Consider the following 6,222-nt stretch of genomic DNA (forward strand, 5'->3'; position numbering starts at 1 on the left):
TCTTCGTGGTATAAGCTAGATGGATGGCGGCATTTATGAGGATCCGGAAAGTCCAACCTTGTCTGTGGTGTTCTGAGTAGGATCCTGGGAATCCGGAAAGTCTAACCTTGTCTGTGGTATTCCGAGTAGGATTCCGGTAATGAATGACTATGACGTGCGTCAAACTTGCAACCTGCTGGGCGTCAGTGACAGACGCAAAAGAGGGATTCTATTCCAGTAGGAAGCGGGAACCAACCGGTGATTGGCCGTACTGTGACAGAGTGCGTGAGCATTAGCTTTCACTGCGAGGATGGGATGTAGCCATCAGCCGTGGGTGATGCCTCCAGACTGGTTAGCTGTGCGAGTGACAGCCGCATAGGATATTTCCCCGAGAGGAATAAAAGTAGCCACAGTTGATGGTGAACCCCTATACAAAGCTTGCCATGGAAAGGAGTAAGAAGGATTGAATAGAAGGAATAGGAGAGCAGGCGTCCGAGAGCTCTACAGTATCTCCATTCAGCTTATCTGAAATTCCTACCCATGAATCTACATAAGTATTTCTATCTCTTTTATTATTTATTTTCTTATTTCTATTTTCGAAACCCATAAATCAATATTTAATCCGCCTAACTGAGATCTACAAGGTGACCATAGCTTGCTTCATACCAACAATCTCTGTGGATTCGACCCTTACTCACGTAAGGTTATTACTTGGACGACCCAGTACACTTGCTGGTTAGTTGAACGGAGTTGTGAAAGAAGGTCAATTTCTAAAAGGAATAATTTCACAATGATGCCAAAAGGTACAAAATAGGAATCACAATTTCGTCCACCAAGTTTTTGGCGCCGTTGCCGGGGATTGTTCGAGTATGGACAACTGACGGTTCATCTTGTTGCTCAGACTAGGTAATTTTCTTTTCAAAAATCTTTTTCAAAATTTTTCTTTGATTTTTCGTGTTTTTAAACTTTATTTTCGAAAAATAATAATAAAAATCCAAAAAAAAAAATTTAGAAAATCATAAAAATCAAAAATATTTTATGTTTCTTGTTTGAGTCTTGAGTCAATTTTTAAGTTTGGTGTCAATTGCATGCTTTTAAAAATTTTTCTTGCATTTTTCGAAAATCCCATGCATTCATAGTGTTCTTCATGATCTTCAAGTTGTTCTTGACAAGTCTTCTTGTTTGATCTTGATGATTTCTTGTTTTGTGTCTTTTCTTGTTTTTCATGTGCATTTTTGCATTCATATTTTCCATGCATTAAAGATTTCTAAGTTTGGTGTCTTGCATGTTTTCTTTGCATCAAAAATTTTTCAAAATTATGTTCTTGATGTTCATCATGATCTTCAAAGTGTTCTTGGTGTTCATCTTGACATTCATAGCATTCTTGCATGCATTCATTGTTTTGATCTAAAAATTTCATGCATTGAATATCTTTGTTGTTTTTCTCTTTCATAATTAAAATTTCAAAAATCAAAAAAATATCTTTTCCTTATTTCCCTCCAAAATTTCGAAATTTTGGTTTGACTTGGTCAAAAATTTTCAAAATTAGTTGTTTCTTACAAGTCAAGTCAAAATTCCAATTTTAAAAATCTTATCTTTTCAAAATCTTTTTCAAAAATCATATCTTTTTCATTTTTTTTATTTTTCGAAAATTTCAAAAATCTTTTTCAAATTATTTTCAAAATCTTTTTCTTATCTTTACATGTAATTTTCAAAAATTCACTAATAATTAATGTGATTGGTTCAAAAATTTGAAGTTTGTTACTTTCTTGTTAAGAAAAGTTCAATCTTTAAGTTCTAGAATCTTATCTTGTAGTTTCTTGTTAGTGAAGTAAATAATTTCAAAATTTTTGAATTAAATCTTTTTTACCTTTTATTTGATCTTTTTCAAAAAAAAAAAATTTATCTTTTTCAAAATTTGATTTCAAAATATCTTATCTAACTTCTTATCTTCTTATCTTTTTCAAAATTGATTTTCAAATCTTTTTCAATCAACTAACTACTTGTTGTTTGTTTCTTATCTTTTTCAAAACCACCTAACTACTTTTCCCTCTCTAATTTTCGAAAATTCTCCCTCTCTTTTTCAAAAATTCTTTTTGTTTTAAATTTTAATTTTAATTATGTTTTGTCTATAATTTTCGAAAATCACTAACCATCTTTTCAAATTTATTTTCGAATTCTTCCTTCTCTTCTCCTCTTCTATTTAATTAATTAATTACTAACACTTCTCTTCACCTCTCTTCCTCCATAAATCCGAAACCTTCCATCCCTCTTCTTCTACCCCTTTCTTCTTCTACTAACATAAAGGAATCTCTATACTGTGACATAGAGGATTCCTCTTTCTTTTCTTGTTTTCTTCTCTTTCATATGAGCAGGAACAAGGATAAAGGCACTCTTGTTGAAGTTGATCCAGAACCTGAAAGGACTCTGAAGAAAAGATTAAGAGAAGCTAAATTACAACAATCCAAAAACATCTTTAAGAGAAACAACCTTTCAGAAATTTTCGAACAAGAAAAAGAGATGGCCGAAAATAATAATAATAATGCAAGGAGAATGCTTGGTGACTTCACAAAGCCAACGTCCAAATTTGATGGAAGAAGCATCTCCATTCCTGCCATTGGAGCCAATAACTTTGAGCTTAAGCCTCAACTAGTTGCTTTAATGCAACAAAACTGCAAGTTTTATGGACTTCCATCTGAAGATCCTTACCAGTTTTTAACTGAGTTCTTGCAGATCTGTGACACTGTAAAGACAAATGGAGTTAATCCTGAAGTCTACAGACTCTTGCTTTTCCCTTTTGCTGTAAGAGACAGAGCTAGAGTATGGTTAGATTCACAACCCAAGGATAGCCTGGACTCATGGGATAAGCTGGTCACTGCCTTCTTGGATAAGTTCTTTTCTCCTCAAAAGCTGAGCAAGCTGAGAGTGGATGTTCAAACCTTCAAACAAAAAGATGGTGAATCCCTCTATGAAGCTTGGGAAAGATACAAGCAGCTGACCAAAAGATGTCCATCTGACATGTTTTCAGAATGGACCATATTAGATATATTCTATTATGGTCTCTCTGAATTTTCGAAAATGTCATTGGACCATTCTGCAGGTGGATCTATTCACCTGAAGAAAACGCCTGAAGAGGCTCAAGAACTCATTGACATGGTTGCAAACAACCAGTTTATGTACACCTCTGAGAGGAATTCTGTAAATAATGGGGTACCTCAGAAGAAAGGAGTTCTTGAAATTGATGCTCTGAATGCCATATTGGCTCAGAACAAAGTGTTGACTCAACAGGTCAACATGATCTCTCAAAATCTGAATGGATTGCAACATGCATCCAACAGTACTAGAGAGGCAGCTTCTGAAGAAGCTTATGATCCTGAGAACCCTGCCATGGCAGAGGTTAATTACTTAGGTGAACCTTATGGAAACACCTATAACTCATCATGGAGAAATCATCCAAATTTCTCATGGAAGGATCAACAAAAACCTTCACAAGGTTTTAACAATGGTGGACGCAACAGGCTGAATAATAGTAAGCCATATCCATCATCTTCTCAGCAACAGACAGAGAACTCTGAGCAAAACACTTCTAATTTAGCCAATATAGTCTCTGATCTGTCAAAAGCCACTTTCAGTTTCATGAATGAAACAAGATCCTCCATTAGAAATTTGGAGGCACAAGTGGGCCAGCTGAGTAAGAAAGTCATTGACACTCCTCCCAGTACTCTCCCAAGCAATACAGAAGAGAATCCAAAAGGAGAGTGCAAGGCCATTGATTTAATCAAAGTGGCCGAATGCACCAAGGAGGAGGAGGACGAAAATCCCAGTGAGGAAGACCTCCTGGGACGTTCCTCAAGCAAGAAGGAGTTTTCTATTAAGGATCCTGAGGAATCTGAGGCTCATCTAGAGACCATAGAGATTCCTTTAAATCTCCTTCTGCCATTCATGAGCTCTGAAGAATATTCATCCTCTGAAGAGAATGAAGATGTGACTAAAGAGCAAGCTGCTCTATATTTAGGAGCTATCATGAAGCTGAATGCCAAGCTGTTTGGTAATGAGACCTGGGAAAGTGAACCTCCCGTGCTCATTGGTGAACTAGATACTTGGATTCAGAGAACTCTACCTCAAAAGAAACAAGATCCTGGCAAATTCCTAATACCTTGTACCATTGGCACCATGAGCTTTGAAAAAGCTCTATGTGATCTTGGGTCAGGGATAAATCTTATGCCACTCTCTGTAATGGAGAAGCTAGGAATCATTGAGGTACAACCTGCCTTGTTCTCATTACAATTGGCAGACAAGTCCATAAGACAAGCTTATGGAGTAGTGGAGGACATGCTAGTAAGGGTTGAAGGCCTTTACGTCCCTACTGATTTCATAATCCTAGACACTAGGAAGAAAGATGATGAATGCATCATCCTAGGAAGACCTTTCCTAGCCACAGCAGGAGCTGTGATAAATGTCAACAGAGGTGAGTTAGTCCTTCAATTGACATTAAAGAAGCGCTTGTTGGGAGGCAACCCAATTTTATTTATCTAATTTTATTTTATTTTGTTTTGGTGTTATTTTTGTGTTGAATTAGGTACATGATCATGAGGAGTCACAAAAAAATCAAAAAAATTAAAAACAGAGTCAAAAACAGAAGAAAAAAATTTTCACCCTGGAGGACGCACGGGCTGGCGTTCAGCGCCCAGAAGGAGCATCTGGCTGGCGTTCAACGCCAGAACAGAGCATCTTTCTGGCGCTGAACGCCCAAAACAAGCTACATCCTGGCGTTTAACGCCAGAATGCGCACACAGAGGACAATCTGGCGCTGAACGCCAGAAACAAGCTTGAAACTGGCGTTCAACGCCAGAAACAAGCATCACATGGGCGTTTAACGCCCAGAACGTGCATCAATGGGCGTTTGAACGCCAGAATGATGCATGAAGGCATGTTACATGCCTATATGGTGAAGGAATGGTATTTCTTTTCACCTCAGGATCTGTGGACCCCACAGGATCCCCACTTCAGAATCTGTGGACCCCACAGGATCCCCACCTAACATATTCCCACCTTACCTTCTAATCCTAGTTTTTGTGATGTGATTCCCCATGTCACAATTCCCAATCTTCTTCATCAATCACCTCAATTCCTCTTCCCAATTACTCCATTCACCATTCACATCAACCTCCTCTTCCCCATAAACCCCACCTACCTCCATCAAATTCAAATTCAATTTCCCACCCTTTCCCACCCAAAATGGCCGAACCTATACCCTCCCCCTCCCTATAAATACCCTTCTTTTCTTTTACATTTTCACACAACACAAACCCACATTCTCCCACATAGCCGAACCCTCTCTTCTCCCTCTCTACCATATTTTCGTCTTCTTCTTCTACTCTTCTTTTCTTTTCTTGCTCGAGGACGAGCAAATTTTAAGTTTGGTGTGGTAAAAAGCCTAAGCTTTTTGATTTTCATTCACCATCAATGGCACCTAAGACCGGAGTTTCCTCAAGAAAAGAAAAAGGGAAAGCAAAAGCTTCTTCCTCCGAGTCATGGGAGAAGGAGAGATTCATCTCCAAGAGCCATCAAGACCACTTCTATGATGTTGTGGCAAAGAAGAAAGTGATCCCTGAGGTCCCTTTCAAACTCAAGAAGAATGAGTATCCGGAAATCCGACATGAAATCCAAAGAAGAGGTTGGGAAGTCCTAGCCAACCCCATGCAACAAGTCGGATTATTGATGGTTCAAGAGTTCTATGCCAATGCATGGACCACTAGGAACCATGACCAAAGTATGAACCCAAGCCCAAAGAATTATCTCACAATGGTTAGGGGGAAATACTTGGATTTTAGTCCGGAAAATGTGAGGTTGGCGTTTCACTTACCCATGATACAAGGTGATGAACGCCCCTACACAAGAAGGGTCAACTTTAACCAAAGGTTGGACCAAGTCTTTATGGACATAAGTGTGGAAGGCGCCCAATGGAGAGTAGACTCCAAAGGCAAGCCAGTCCAACTAAGAAGACTGGACCTCAAGCCTGTAGCTAGAGGATGGTTGGAGTTCATTCAAAGATCCATCATCCCTACAAGCAACCGATCTGAAGTTACTGTGGATCGGGCCATCATGGTTCATAGCATCATGATTGGTGAAGAAGTAGAGGTTCATGAAGTCATCTCCAATGAACTCTACAAAATAGCTGACAAGCCTTCATACATGGCACGGCTAGCCTTCCCCCACCTTATATGCCATCTATGTTACTCA

The sequence above is a fragment of the Arachis stenosperma genome, chromosome 5 (genome assembly GCF_014773155.1).
Source record: "Arachis stenosperma cultivar V10309 chromosome 5, arast.V10309.gnm1.PFL2, whole genome shotgun sequence".
Classification (NCBI taxonomy): domain Eukaryota; kingdom Viridiplantae; phylum Streptophyta; class Magnoliopsida; order Fabales; family Fabaceae; genus Arachis; species Arachis stenosperma.